The 16323-nt window shown below is 31.3% G+C and overlaps 1 protein-coding gene across 8 annotated transcripts in view; it reads right to left on the bottom strand.

Annotated features, from left to right (window-relative positions):
- Tl (toll like receptor) overlaps nt 1–16323 on the bottom strand; it is a 207913-nt gene that overhangs the window by 19359 nt on the left and 172231 nt on the right. For 6 of the 8 annotated variants that reach the window (XM_088203123.1, XM_088203121.1, XM_088203122.1 and 3 more), the window contains one exon: nt 7816–7875. The exons of the other annotated variants lie outside the window; for them this stretch is intronic. The gene's annotated coding sequence lies outside the window, so the exon portion shown is untranslated. The remainder of the gene's footprint in view (nt 1–7815; nt 7876–16323) is intronic. 8 annotated transcript variants of the gene reach the window in all.

Genomic DNA, 16323 nt, shown 5'->3' on the forward strand with positions numbered 1-16323 from the left:
ATTCAATTTTGTTCGGGCCTCCGGGACACAGGGCGAGAGATATCAAAAGGATGGAAGTTTTGATTAAATCATTAATTGCGTAAAATTAACTCCATTTATTTCCGCCGGATATCGAAGAAAGTAAGTGTGATCGGAATAATCGGGCGAAGAAATTGGAGCCCAGTAACTTTTGTGCAGGAAATGCTAATATTGTCATAGGAAATATATATCAATAATGAAAATCATAAAATATGAAATTTGAGAAGTTCCTAGCCCCATTGTGCTGACTCGTGTAACTTCACACGTGTATGCTTTAAAAAGTGTTATATATAGATGATACTGCATAATATTAAATTCAAGGGGAGTAACATATAGCACAAAAACAATATCTCCCCCATATGTACACATACATATGTATTATACTTGTACATATATAGCATAATATATTACCAGTTTCCACAGCACAATACATTTTAGAAATGAAATAAAAACACAAGGAATACAATTCGTTATGAAACACCAAACATACCACTGAATGTTCCCTTTGCTAACAAAAGTTTTAATTATTTTTAAACAAAATTTTATTATTTTAATATTTTACATTCTACAATTTTTATTAACCAGTTTTTCAGAATTATATAATAGAATTTAATCAATAAGTCATATTTGTATTTTTATCTAGAGAATATCAATAAAATGTAATTTATAATATTAACTATTCCAATATTGTTTTATGTGATAAAAAATTGATACAGACGCTGCTCCGTTTGTGTTAAAATTTATAAAAATATATAAAATACTATTTTTGTCATGAGGCCTGGAATTATTGTTTTTCCATGGTCCGAGTTCGCTCTCGGCGACCCTGCGTATAATTTGTTGCATGAAAATCAAGTCATTGCTTTAAGATTTGAGAACCATAGGGGTGTGATAACTTCGTAACCACTAAAACTCAGGGTGGAATCTAGTTAACAGTTTAATTATATTATATTTACAATGTTGCGACAGACGATAAATGGCGAGATGTTTTTTCCGAGCGGTGGTGGAAAAGCTAGCGCAGGGATGATGTCCGTGGGAGGTGCTTAAAGGTCTTGTAGGTGCCTACAGAGTGTCTGAAGACAGTTCTTCTTGCTGCGATGTCTCAGGTCGTATCTTCGCGTCTGTTGGTGGGCGCGCATCTGCCTGCGGGGTGAACAAGTGAGTCTTTGAATGACAGCTGATGACTGCCTTCTCCCAATCCAGGCTGTAAAACTGACTAATCGCAATTGTGCAGCAATTATCCAGAATTCTTAGAACGGCGAAACACGTATACGCCTTTAGAAAGCGACGTTCGCTTGATGGGCATTGTCCAAGGTCTTATTTTGTTTGCAACGGAAATCTTGTGGATCCAGTGATTTATTATATTCGTAACCGTTTCGCAAAAAAGAAGTATTTTCACAATGACGGAGAATATTTACAGTAAGAGCAATACTCGGTGCTACTTATGGGATTTTTTCTGGTCGTAACGAGGGCTGTGTGTGGTCTAAATCCTTTATGCTATGGTATTGCTTACTTAATGATGGATGATCATTTTGGTCACAGTAAATTAACGCAACTTTTGAGACAAAAATATTTTCTAACGTGGTCATCTTAGAAATAAAAATATACACATCTGGCCAAAGACCAAGAAAAAGATATATCTAAAAAATACGTCGACGACAAAGGATTTAAAAGTTGTTGATTGAATTGAAATTTACCTTAATCGCAAATAAAAGCGTTACAATAACAGAGTCTCTAAGATGGTGTATTTAAACATCGACTTAAATTAAGTAAGGAAAAATATACTAAAACATAATTTGCAATGCAACAATTAATTAAGCATTTTCAAAAGGTCATATTTGTTAAAAAAAATAAATAGCATTAAAAACACCAAACCGAAAATTGCATTATAAGAAAATCCCTTTGAAGATAAAAAAGGACAAAGGATATACTAGTGGAAAAAAATGAAGTGACATTTATATAATATTTGTATATTATAAATGGCACTCTCTAATAAAGGTTTTTGACTTTTTTTTAGTTTATTAACTTTTTATAAAAATCAGAATTAAGATATGAGTAAAGTGTGATTAGATCTTATTTAAAAATATAAAAAAATGAACAAAGGTGTATTTACATTAATACGTGATTTTTTTACAACTTTTTAATGATTCTAAAATTTCCATTTATTACATTAACTAAATTATTATTGGTCACAATATTAATATTTTTGTCATACATATATAATATAAGCAATAATACTATGGTTGTGTACTCAAAATAAATGTTCATCATCAATTATATATCTAAGCTGCACTCGTTAGATTACATAAGATTGATTCGTACAAAAATGGCGAAATTATTATTGCTCAGCTCCCCCAAATGAGTATAAAGGATTAGGGCGTCGGATCAACAACCTTCCCAATATTTCTCCCAGCGACCCTTTGTTTTCGCCGATCTGTTTATGCGGTCTAATTGTTCGTATCTAACATATAAAAAGTCTTAAGATCTGTGCCTGGCGTCCTTTTCAAAGCGGGGCGAGGCCTCAAGATGGTTATATTTATTTTCGACCCTTTGTGCAGAAAAAATAAATATTCTCATTACACTCCATACGTAATGTAAGGTAGTGATAAATAAACTTTTAAGTACTGCGTTTATTTAAAAGCGCCGAAAATATTTATAATTTCGATAGATTAAAACGACATTGAAGATACAACGTTTTGTATTCATTAAGAGATAAAAGCAACACCGCTGAGTAAGCTAAAGACATTCATTCCAAAAATCTTTAGTGGATTAAAAGTTACATAGTATATTTATGTACATATATGATACAATCTGTATTTTTAACTACTGTGTAGCGTTGTGACACACAACGACTTTTCCTTTCTGAATAGGAAGCTGAAGGCGTCGCGACGCTGCAAGCAAATGAATACGGCCTCGTTAATATTACTTAGCCTTTCCGTTTACGAAGGATTAAGTGGATAACGCCGACGAAATTTGTTTTCGAATTTACGACCGAATTATGGGTACTCGTCTCTCTACGCGTTCCCGATCGTTGACTGTTGATGTATTTTATACACGAGGAAATCTTCCTGCTTTCGCTTCGTCTCGCCCATTACACCTTTGATTGCTTCGAAGAATACTCGTTAGGTTATATTTATTTTATCCTATATTCTTTTATACCAATATATTTTCGGGTGTTGTTAGAATGTGTATTACACGTAAGATAAAAAATAATATTTTATTGTGTAATTTAGCGATATTAAAAAACGTGCATTAAATAATTAAGCACTGCCGCTCGTTTCAGCGCAACTCTTTCATGGCGCGGCAGTTACGTACAATTTGAGCAATTTTCTCATCTCGCCAAGGATACTTCCTGTAAAGCAACAACCTATAAAGACCTTCCAGAGAAAAGCTAACGTTTCTCAGAGGAACTATACTGCGGCCACTTCAATGGGGCTCTAACTTTTTGCCCCTGAGTTTCTGCGGCGTAATGACTGTAATTATAGCTGAATTTTGTATGGAGAAGAACTCTGAATACAATACTGTGCCACAGTAAAAAGCTTAAATTACGCGCCACCTCTTGAAGATTTCCACCGCCTTTTACGTCCAACATCCCGTCGGGATAGGCAACTTTTTCGCAGAGAGGAAAATTAAATGCCGTTATTCTCACCGCGGTCGTAACAAACTTTTTTTATGCAGATATTTTTCCTGCATTATTGATAAATGTCACGCGTTTCACTTGCGCCTTCAGATTTTTTCGAAGCAAAAAGGAATATTTAATTCGTGCTAAGTTTATAAAGCACGAGAGAACTTTTCAGCTTATTTCAGTTCTGAAAACAACTCTCGTTTTCTATCGCGATAAAAACCGATTGTGTTGTATAAATATACACTGGAAAAGCATAAACGAGGTCTTAATGTTTCGCGAATGTCGAATTCGCTTTTGATATTTCAGACCACGTCGAGCGAGAGCTTTCTCTCTCAAAAACTAATAATCCTATTTCGCCAAATCCGCCGATCACTTTTATTCTGCAGTTCAGCTATTTTCTGCGATTGAGTAAGTTTTTTCAGCGTCAACGAACTGATAATCGTTTCAACTCGCCAGGGGATTTGCACATGGAATAAAAAAAGTCCATAAACCCTCGCGGAGAGTTCAGCACGATAAGCTCGTTAATTATAGTAGATGGTTTATGCTTTTATATTGAGTTGTATGATACTATAACAACATATTTTTTAATTATTTAAAAAAGTGAATTTGTATATTCATTTAATATTATTTATATTCTATTGCATAATAACAGCCGTTACAATGTAAACACAATCAACTACTACTAAGTAATTTATTAAATATAAACCATTATTACAGCCCTATGTAGGTCGATTTTATTTTATTTATTTATCCGTGAGATTAGGGAAATCAAGGGAAACAGGAAAATTAAAATATTTTATTTATAAAAGATAATATAGTCCACTTCAAAAGGGTCATTGTCTCAAACCCTAAACTCGCGTTAATGACTATGCCCAAAAACGATCATTTATTAACAATGGAGATAAACAACAATAGCGTAAAGGATTTGCAGGACCACACGGAACACGAGCTCACAATAAATATTCTCTGTCGTTAAGAGAATCCCTTTGTGGCGAAACGGTCACAGATATCAGAAATAACCACATACGTGATATATACGAAAAATGCAATACGATCTTGGACGAGTAAACGTCGCTTTATAAAGGCGTTTATGTATTTAGCCGTTCTACGAAGCAGCTGCAGCGATTGGCTGGAAGATCGCTGCACATATGTGATTAGCAACCACAAGAAGAACTACCTCCTGACACTCGCTGCAGGCCGCCACAAAAAAGTGAGGATCATCCACGGGCATCATCCCCTGCGCCTCGCCGATAATCGTCCGTCACACTCATGTAAATATATCAATAAAAAGTCTTACTAGATTCATATTGAGGTCAATGACCCCTAGCTCTATAACCCTTAAAATATGTAGGGTGTTACTATTTTTCCTTGGCCACAATAATAAGGTTATTTTTGCCAAAATATATGTGAAATTTCATAAAATTTTGAAGAATCTATTAAAATATTTACTCAAAAATGTGCCATAAAAACCTATCTTTTCATTACAATTAAATGTTGTATGTATGTAAATGAATAGGTATATAAACAACCTGTAATTATCTTTTATTGAAATTGCCGCTTTTATCTTGAGAAAAAAACACGTCGCTATACGCGTTAAAAGCGCTTTTAACAAAATGTCGTTGTTAAGGCAAGAAGTGAAATTTTATGTAGTCTAATCTATCCCTAACAACATAGACAAAACGGAATGCGAAATGAAAAGTGCAAGGTTGTCAAATTAAATTATTTAAATTTAAATTTGCACGGTAATGAAACGTAAATAATCTTATAAGAGAGTAGACAATAAAAAACAAATACAAATACACCACCACAAATTCATACCAAATGTATATAAGCCCATATATTTCACATTAATTAAGAATTTTATTCCATTAGTATTTTATCAATAATTGTATTAACACAAGAAAGTTATTACAAATAGCAATATTGACAAAGATTAATAAGATTAAAAAACAGCTACTTCTAGCCACGTTAACCCTGCTCTAGCTACAACGCCTGAAATCTATTTTTTATCTACCATTTTAATAATAGTTTGCCTAAATTTGTATGTTTTATTTTTTCTACGTCTTAACTTTTTCCTATAAGAACTTTTAATGAACTACAAGTTGTAATTAGTATATTTATTATATTTTTTTACCAAAAGAAAAAGCTTAGGTGTGCCTTGTGGAAGAAATAGTTGCAGAGTACTGCTCTATGGTATTATCACTATTTTTTAAAGCAACTCCATATAAATAAAGGCATGAAAGTCTGTATTATATTCGACCTGAGCATACAACTACACATTTTAAACTGATGTAAAATATCACACGAAAGCCAGTAGGGTAAAAAGGAAAAAGTGCGAATTTTGCAGCTACTGGCGAGAGAAAAAGTGCCTTGATTATAAATTATTACGACTCGTGCGAGGCTGATATGGCGTAGGTCGAAGGGTGTGTATGTATATATGCTGCTTTGAGGTACAATACAATGGGGGAGGTGTTTGAATACCGCAAATCTAGCTACGGGGTGACCGCAATAGCCGCCGGGGGCGTAATGGCCGACGCAGAGTAAATTTGCACCCAAACAGCGTAAAAAAGGCAGGCGAAATATTATTATTTTAAAAATATGCGAGTGTGTATGTACACAAACGAGCCCTTGCGGTGCACTCGGTTAAACTCAAGGGTCGAAATCATTACGCCTCATACGCCTGTTAATTAATAATGAATGGAGCCTCAGGTGCTTCATGGTTTTGGAGTCGCGTTTTTACGCGACAACGAGTCAAACTGTAAGCTGTTAATGACGAACGAATGTAATTTTTCAAACAATTACACGTGTAATTAAAAAAGTTAGCAGTTGAAATATGGATAGAGGTATTTTTTTGCATATGATCATATCAAAATATTTTATAAACACTTTTAATAACTACAATTACAGATTGTAGAATCGTCCAAAGTAGCGTTTAAATCTCGTATAAGAATAACAAATTAATTAACGACAATGCTTAACAATTAAATCTAAACTTTAATCTCCTTGTCTCTCTTGCAATTAGGCTTCAATTAAAACGACAATTGAAACAGAACGCGTTGAATTAAAACGGACGCTCCGTTTCTAATTATAAACATTCATTGAAAGCAAAAGCCTGAAGGGTACTCGCATAATGCAAGCGCTCCTGAACGAAGCCTCAAAATTCAAAGGTCTTGGAATATCTAATAAGCTCGTCTGCAAACCCTCACTAATCTCGCTTCCATCTCGTACCGACAAAGGATTTCCCGTGACCGCCAAGCCCTCAAGGACGACTCATCCTTTATCAATACGCCCCGTGGTAATCGGCTACAATCGTATTCGAATCTCTCTCTCTTGCTTCAGTTCTGATAATAACTGCGGTATATACACATGTATTATATAATAGAAGTAATTTCTCGTTCGAATTTTCGCCCTTTCAGCGCGCACCCAAATCGGACCCATGAAAATATTTATTTATAGTACTTTACGATTTACTATGCAAACCAAAAATGTAGATATACATATGTTAAAAAATTATTATATAAATATTTTCTGTGTAAATAGATTTGAGTTCAAACTAAAACTCTTAATATTAATAAAATATTAATTTAGGATTAGATAAGGGTCTTGTTAAAAATCACATATATGTAATATCACATTTGTCAATTCCCAACGTGTGAATATGTTAGTCCAGCGTTTTGGATAAGAAGTGGAAGCTCTGACGTTCACTGGACTAGAGGTTAGAAGTCTCAGCGCTTGAGAATGCTCCTTTTAGACGAGCCATCTAGCTTCTCAATAAGCTTACTTACTAAGCACATGTTTTCGGCTATAACTATGAAAAGCTAAATAAAATTAAGTGGGATGGCGCTTATCTATTTTAGGTGTGCAACATTATTGTACATTTAAAAATAATATTTAATGGCGTATTTCTTGTTTGTATAATTACAGTTATTAAGACAATAAAATAAAAAAATATCTTTAGTTACAAATATATATTATCTATAGCTTAAAGTTCAAGTAATAATATATTACTGTTGTGATATTTAATAAGTCAAAGATAAAATGTACGTAATACGTTATTATAGCAATTCTGTTTACCAGAAAAAAAAACTAAAATTGAATTTATTAACGTCCCAAATTTTAAATTCAGTAAATTCTTTACATGAAAGGCGTGTGAAACGATCAAAATTGATACTCACACAAGCGAAGGAGACTTTTCACGCAGCGGCGGCTCGAATCGTTCCGTGTCGCACGTTCACCTGTAAATAATGAAATTAAACCAATGAACGAAAATGAACAATTTTCGGATGATTAAATATCCGTGTTGAGTACACGAAACGGCGGATAATTGCGTGCGAGACTAATGGCGTCTCGTATCGAATGACATGCGGCAGAGTATAGTGGGTTAAGATTCATTAGTGTGATTGTTGTTAAGTGATACTAATAGGCGGTTAGCGCGGCTTTTACTGGCGTTTAACCATAAGGGGTAATCCCATGAAATCGTCTTCCGATATTCGCTTTGTAGTTCCTCTCGACTAATCTGCAGCGAAGACTTTATTTTTGTGTGGAAAAAAAATCGAGTGCTTCCATCATGTTATAAAACCAAATACTGTATGTAAGTTCTCTTGTATCAAGTTTTTGGGTATATATTATATAAAGAAAGGCAGATATAGAAAAACTAGGCTTATTTATTAAAAAATTTCGAGAATAGAATGTTTGTCAATAGCACCTTTCAATAATTTAAAAATAGCTTCTGCTGTAACACAGCTCATATTAAAAATATTCTGGGATACATGAAAAAAATAATAACCCTACGCAATCTCTTAATATAGAGGTTTCTTGGAAATCTATATTGGATTTTTTCAATCAAGAATATTTAGCCTCGCAAGGGTTTCAAATAAAGTCAATTGCTATGGATTAAGGTGTTATGAATGACGATTCATTAATGGATTACTAAAGTAAAAATATTTTAGTTAAATATAGATTATTTTGACTTCCTGTCGAATTTAATTCTGAGGTTTTTAATGAGAAAAAATTGTCGCAATACGCGTCAAAAGTAAAATAAACAAAACTCTCAGATTCGATTTTTGTACAAATATAAATGCTATTGCATTGCGTTGAAAACGCAGCAACTGTAATGTGGGAACAAGGAAGAATTTGTGGAATGCGGTATTGCAAAATCCACATGTTCATAAATATTTTCGGAGATTAACAAATCCAATTACATCTACGAATATTCGAATTTGGCTGTCGCGCCGAGAGAGAGTAAACAAGACAACCACCTCCAGTCAGATCAAGCATATATAAATTTGCATACATAGTAAAAAAATATTTGCTTCAGTTTATGTAAAATTATGATGGTCATAATTTTATTTATTAAATAAATATTTAAATATTGTTCACTTCTATTTAAAGTTTACTTATAACCTGAACTTTAACGTAATAATCCTTATTTTCATCTAAGTTCGCACAGCTATGCCAACCATTGAAAGAAACAGCCGCTTCCCTTTTCACGCCAACCCTGGTCCAGATAAGAGATCCGAAATTAAAAGTTCATACAATTCAGCTACAAGATTTTCACGTATTTATCAAAAACTATACGCGTACTAGAAAACTCAATATTAATAATTCGAAACTAAGCAAATTTGTCTTATTAAAAAATAAACACACTGACAGATCGATTAATGAATCAAATTGATTTATGTCAAATATACTGATTAAATTTATAAATATAATTGTTATTATCTACAAAAATAAATAAATTCATACGATAAACTCTTAAAATATTAATCTAATACTTCACCCTAATTTTACGATTAAGTTTTATTTTTTAACTTACAATATTTGCTCAAATTCATAATTTTTATAGTCAGACGATAAAAAATATTTAAACCAAACTGGCGCATGTAAAAATTAAAACAAATTAAAAACTTGGCCGCTGGCAAAAGGCGAAATGTGAAAAAATTATAAAAATATAAAACAGCAAAAATTGAATTATCCTGTTGCGAATATTTATCCCAATTAAGCAGGCAAAGTAAACTCTTGGAGAGAGAGAAAAAGGGCTAATTATGCGAATTGCCCTTTTCGGCGTAAAATGTTTACACAAACGTAGCCGAATAAATAATTGTATCGTACATTTAAAAGTAATACAAAAAACAGCACAGGACATTTCAATTTTTGCTACAACATAATATAGTAAAGCATTATTAATTTATATTCATATATGATATTGATATTATTTAATTAATAATTAGTTAATTTAGCTTATAAAAATAGAAATATAAAGATATTATAGATTTATTGCCTGCTATTATATACTATCCATACATCATGGGTACTTCAAAAATTTGCACCATCTTAGTTAAAAAAGTATAAAATAGAAAAGTAAAAAAATAAATTAATTTAGTTTTTCTTACTATAATTAAGCTCTTGAAAATAGGAAAGTCTATCGGGCTTTCAAAATTAACGGCTCATATAATGATAAGCAAACATTTTTATTTGACTTATTCAGAAATTTTCCGGTCAATATAATAATAAAAATGCAAGGATCAACGATTTAAAAATAATTATATTATTAAATATTTGGCAAGGAATTGTTTGTCGGCTAAATAAAACAAGTAGCTATGTTGTCATGTAAATTTTATATGAATCAAACGATAAGTTGTTGAATTTTGTCACAAAATATGATAAAAAATATCCTGTGTCTGTAACATGCATTAAATATTTTAATAACGTAATAAATGTTTTCGTATGATTTATTGAATATATTTTAATTCTTTGCCTTTGCATATATTTTATTATAATATATTTATATTAAAATATAAACAAATTTAATTTACCCGAATTTAATTTATATTCATAAATATTGACCCGAATTGGATTTTTCATTATTTTTTATCCTATGTTGTAACATGGCATTTGCCTGATGCGTTACAACAGGATCTAATCCGTACCAACTGAGTGAGTCATATAAATAAAATTTGAGTTTGCTGCAGTGGCTCGAACCTGCAACTTCTGGGTTACCACTTTAGAGCTTACGGACTACGCTATTCCGATTTAACACTAATATAATTATCTACCATAATATTATAAGTACACACTGTATGAAACATATGTTGCAATTTTTCAAGAATACACGAGAAATTATTATTTCGCAAAAAATGAAGAACTTTTCACTATCGTGTATATTATTTTTATATCTTTTATGAATGTAAAAATAATATGTCATTTTGGTTAAAATCTGTTTTGTTAATTAAAAATATATTCATTAGGGATTTTTTATTTCAATTTTTATATATAAGATTTACTTGTGAATTTTCAAGCATCTTCGAATAATTTATTTAATTGCTAAGGTATACTATAAAACGTCAATTAAATTTCTTGATATAAAATTCGTAAGAAAAATGCGAACTTCTTAACTTTCTTGCGTAAAATCGCCGAACCAGCATGAGTATAGTACCAAATTTTGGCCACAAAATACACACAAAACTCCCTTAGACAAACATTTAATTAACGGGTAATTGATATCCCAGCAGAGCCGACGTTCTCAGAACATCACCTTTCAAGACACGCCGTCAATCCGTTAATTCTGTTTACTTAATTATCCTTGGTGGATCATGGAGAAGAAGAGAGACTGAAATAGGGCTGGTGTCGGAATGCACAAACAATGGCAAATATTTGCCAACCTAAGCAATAGATAGCTTCTTGATTGATTATCGTGTTTGAGTTTAGTTGAGGTTTGATTGAACGTATGTATCTCGGTAACTAACTTTCTTCGGCTTAATTACACGAGCGAAATCTCCAATTTGTACACTAGCAAAGACTTTGATTTAATTTTCGAGAAAAGACCGCAGGCGTTCGAAACAATGAGCTTATGTAAATGCTATATTGAAACAATTCAACGCGCTGGGTGATGAGAAAACGAAGCGTTACGAACAAGAGATAGGTTTAGTATCAGCTGTTTGCGAGACAATATCATTAAAGAATCCGTTTTTATGCATGTTTAAACAACAATGATAGTTCTCTGACTTATAGAAAAGCTATAAAAACGTTCGTGATATTTAAAAAAAATGTACTGTATAATTATTTACATGTTTTATTAATAGTGGCGGTCATTTATGTTTCGCCTATTCATAGACCGATATAATCCACTTTAACTAGGCCGCCGTTTACAGGCTTCGTTATGGTGTTTCGGAATTAGATTTCGGTTATTTTGGCGTTCCGCACTTGTAGTTGATAAATATGCATATGTGCATACGCATACCTAACGGCAGGGGTATAATTCGATTTGAGCGCAATTTTCGTACCCTATCGAGTGTCTACTATCGAAACGGCAGTAGTGTCCGGTTCCGGCCGGAAAACGGATAGTATCCCTCGGCTGTGTGTTTAACCGTCAAGGATGTGCGGATTGAATTTGCACATTTATCGGCGTTGGACCGTCGGCCAAATTCGACACGGGGTAGTTCTGGTACGTATCGCGATAATTATACGGCGGATCCCTCGCCATTAGGGTAGCAAATATCTCGGCCGGTCATTAGCAGTCGGCTAATTACTTTGAACGAGTCGTATTAAGTTAATCGCCCCTCGAAGCTTTCGGCTGTAACTTGACGACGGACCTTTGACTTTCAAATCTGCCATTGTTGACGGACGAAACCATTTGTGACTGATTTAAATCTTGGAGTTAGAATATTCTTGTTAAAAATCAATGATGCTGAAACAGCAGAAATTACGCAACATAAGACTTTTGCCATAGATTAAAAATTTCAATGTCCATATGTTTATAGATATAAAATAATATAATATTGTTGACAAAAACCTCAGCTACAGCATTATAAACTTTAAGACTGATTTTAACTTGTACAGTATGGTTGATTGGATGAATATTTTTATGCTGTATTTAAAATTTATTTAAAATTAAATTTGAAAATGTGCCCTTAAATTGTTATTTAATTTTTAGCCTATAAATATATAAATTTGGAAAATCACTTTTTGAGAAAGTAATGTATTTTTTTTCCAGTAAATAAAAAGAAAGAAGAGAAGAAGAAAAAAGATGAATTAATAGATATAAAATATGTTTTATTAACATTTATACGGTTTGATCGAGATTAATCTCAATCTTCATACGTATAGTCCGTCCAAGATATGAACGCTCATCGTCACAGTATTGGTGAGAAAATATAATAGGGTGACCATGTGAAATTACATGTGCAATTATTTTTACGTTTTTAATTTAATCTGTCGAGGAAAGTGTAAAATATCACTTTCTTACTTTTGTTGATTTATATACATATTTAACTAAAAAACATAAGAGCAGTTTTGGTATCACTCTCTAGAGTGAATATATGTTCAAAATAATATTTTTTAAAATACCAATAGAATATTACAGGAATTGTTTTATTAATTACAAAATACCATAACATGACAATAATTTATAATAAAAAATATAACACATTATAATTTTTAATTCAATTTCCAACGTATGGTCACCCTACTCTTAAAACAGCCCTAATTTAGTATTGGTAACGTTCTCCTATCGGTGTAAACAAATTCGCAAAAAACTGTGTATGTATGCATGCATGCGTACACGCACCCTTATTTCCAACACAATGATGATGAGCGCTAGCATCTTGGATGGACTATACTATACTAAGTATACATTACATGTTCACGTTTAAAACGAGTTCAGTCAAATGCATTAAATCGGAAGCAATGATAATGTTTATGTATTATAAAAGAAAAAACTCACTTTTCGGCCTCGGAGCCCGTCGACGGGAATTCAAAATTTGAAGATTTCATTACGAAGATTGTTTTATGATTGTTTTCTAGTTTAATCACTGTATTCTTCTAATCCTCAACACATTATGTATATATTTAATTTTCATTTTTATAACACACCTAGTTAATTTGCAATCCGATTATTAATATTCATTAAAACCGAACAAATGAAGATTATTGTCGCGTAGCAAAATGTCAGCCATCTTGTTTTATATTTGAATGCTCGTTTTTCATTGGTCGAAACAACCGGCGACTCGAAAATCAATCGGAGCAAATTCAAATTTTATTTTTAATAATTATAATTAAATATACATCTTTTGTTTACAAGCATTATTATACACCGTTCATACAAAGCGATATGATTAACAAAGTAGAAAATTATATACATATTTTTAAAATTAATAAAAACACATTTAGTTGTATTCTCATTAAGTTTAAGTACATTAAGTACATTTAGCTATATATATAAATAGAACATTTAATAAGTTAATTTATTATAAATACTAGAAATTATTTTTAAAACACTTAATTGTCCTTAATTTTTTACCATTTGAATACCATATATAATTACAAAAAATATTGATATAATAATAATTATTAGTCCTATTTTATATTACTTTCATGAATTTTAAACTATGATAAAAAACAAGTTATATACATAAATACATATTTGTAAAAACCTAATAACATGACATTAAATAAATAAAATACACTGTCAATTCATTTTACATGTTATAATAAATTTACATATAGTTGCAACATGGTGCAGGATAATATTAGAACGTGCTCTGTAAACATCCATAAACCCAGCAATGTGATTTTCAGCACGTTTGCAATATCTCTTATTTACAATCTGAATATATAAGTAAATGAAATTGAATACTACAGACAGAATTTACTTACGAATACACAGATTCATAAAATAATATTTAATGCTCATTAATCTGAATATTTTCAATATATTCTTCTCTAAATTTATGTCCTAATGAATTGTTCAGTACCAAGTCGATTTATGAATGTCATTTTTAAATGAATAAAATCTCGTAGTATATTCATATATATATATATATATATATATATATATATATATATATATATATATATATATATATATATATATATATATATACAATTTTACATATGATATTTGACTGTTTAATAAGCACTTCTATGATGCAGTTCTACGCCATGTTTCAAAGCATAATAATATGTACGTTTGTTGCGAAATCGCACTGAATTGAAACTAAATCTATAGTTCAATAGTCTCATTCGCAGTTAAGTGTTTAATTAACGGTGTCCCCGTAGACTGTAGTGCGTAGTCTTGCTACGAGCTCTACGGCGTATGGGGAGCTCGTAGTCCTCACGCGTGTGTACATACATGGGGATGCACTTGGGTCGAGTTAGTTTATTAGCCACGTACCTCTGTTTAATTATCAACTGTGCTACACTTAATGACGCCATTACACAATTATAACTACGTGACGCATTAACGCTGTGTATTTACGTCGCTGGTACGATACGATTGCATTTGCAGCTCAAATAATGTATCGAAGTGTTTCTGTGTGGTATTTTTCATTTACACTAAATCGTAGAAGCAGTATATGGTGTCGTTTGAAGACAATCGCAGCATCGATCAGAATCACGTGAAACTCACGCGAAGTCATTCACCTGCTCAATCTACATTCGAAGCGGTACGCGTCAATTGGAGCGTTGTTCTATTCGAATGCAGGGGCGCTTAACTTAGTAGATGAAATTTGCTACTGGTATATAAATCAATGGAATAAAAATGGTTTAATGAATATAATTAACAAGTTGATATTATAAGCTGTTATTATGAACCTTTACACAAAAAAGGATTGCCGGCGCAGCACGTTGTTTAGGTATAAGTTTAAGGTCAGTTTTTTTGATATTTAATTATTATGTTAATTAAACGTACAAGTAGTATAAAATTAAGTTTTATATGTTTATTATACAATAAAAATTAAATTTATCTACGAAATTATTATCCTCATACTAAAAATCAATTATTTTTAACTTAATACATTTTTTTTATTTCTAATGATTTCAGAGTATCTATCAGATTTCTTGTGCAGACTGCAAAAAAATATTATACTCGTAGAAAAGAAGATCATAAAATTTATTTATCTAGTGAATTTAACTTCTTTTACCAGATAAAAAAATATTTTTGCTTAGACTAAATAAAAAAGTAGCATCAGTAAACAGCAAAAAGTCTCTTAAGGTCAAACATATTATTAATTATGTGATGATGATTAAAATAGCAAAAGTTTGAAAAATAATATTGTTGATTGTTAAATATATATATTTTTCTTTAAAATTCTACTACTTAATATTTTTATCTATTTTTAAATAAAAAATTGTCATATTATACGAATGTAAATTACTAAAATATATAATTGTAAAATATTTTTATATTAAAATCATATTTATATCTGTTATATATACATATGTATATGTATATATATATATGTGTATATTGATTATGATTAGAATTTTACTGTTTATTTTTGAGTATTTTTTTGCGCAAAAATCAACCCTTTTAAACGTATATAGATTTCCTAAAAATATATGGCGTTTTTAATACTCAATAAGCTATAAAAATGTTGTTATAATTCTACCTCATATAAATTACGCACATTTTAGCTAATATTATGTTTTTACTAGAATCATAGTCGAGTGGTTAAAGTCGCTGACTTTTGACCTGAAAGACTTGGATTTTAATCCTATATGAACCTTAGAGTTTTTCAACTTTCATCGTGTCTGGGAGATCGAAATTAGTGATTATTATATAATTACAATTTCGATTAATCATCATAAGTTAGGCAAACCTAGATTTTCCTAATATCATGATATTTAATTAAAATTGAAATAGATATTAAACATTTGAGAATAGCTTACATATATGTATTTAACAA

The sequence above is a fragment of the Plectrocnemia conspersa genome, unplaced genomic scaffold, assembly GCF_051122295.1.
Source record: "Plectrocnemia conspersa isolate PC_06_02 unplaced genomic scaffold, ASM5112229v1 ptg000014l, whole genome shotgun sequence".
Lineage (NCBI taxonomy): Eukaryota > Metazoa > Arthropoda > Insecta > Trichoptera > Polycentropodidae > Plectrocnemia > Plectrocnemia conspersa.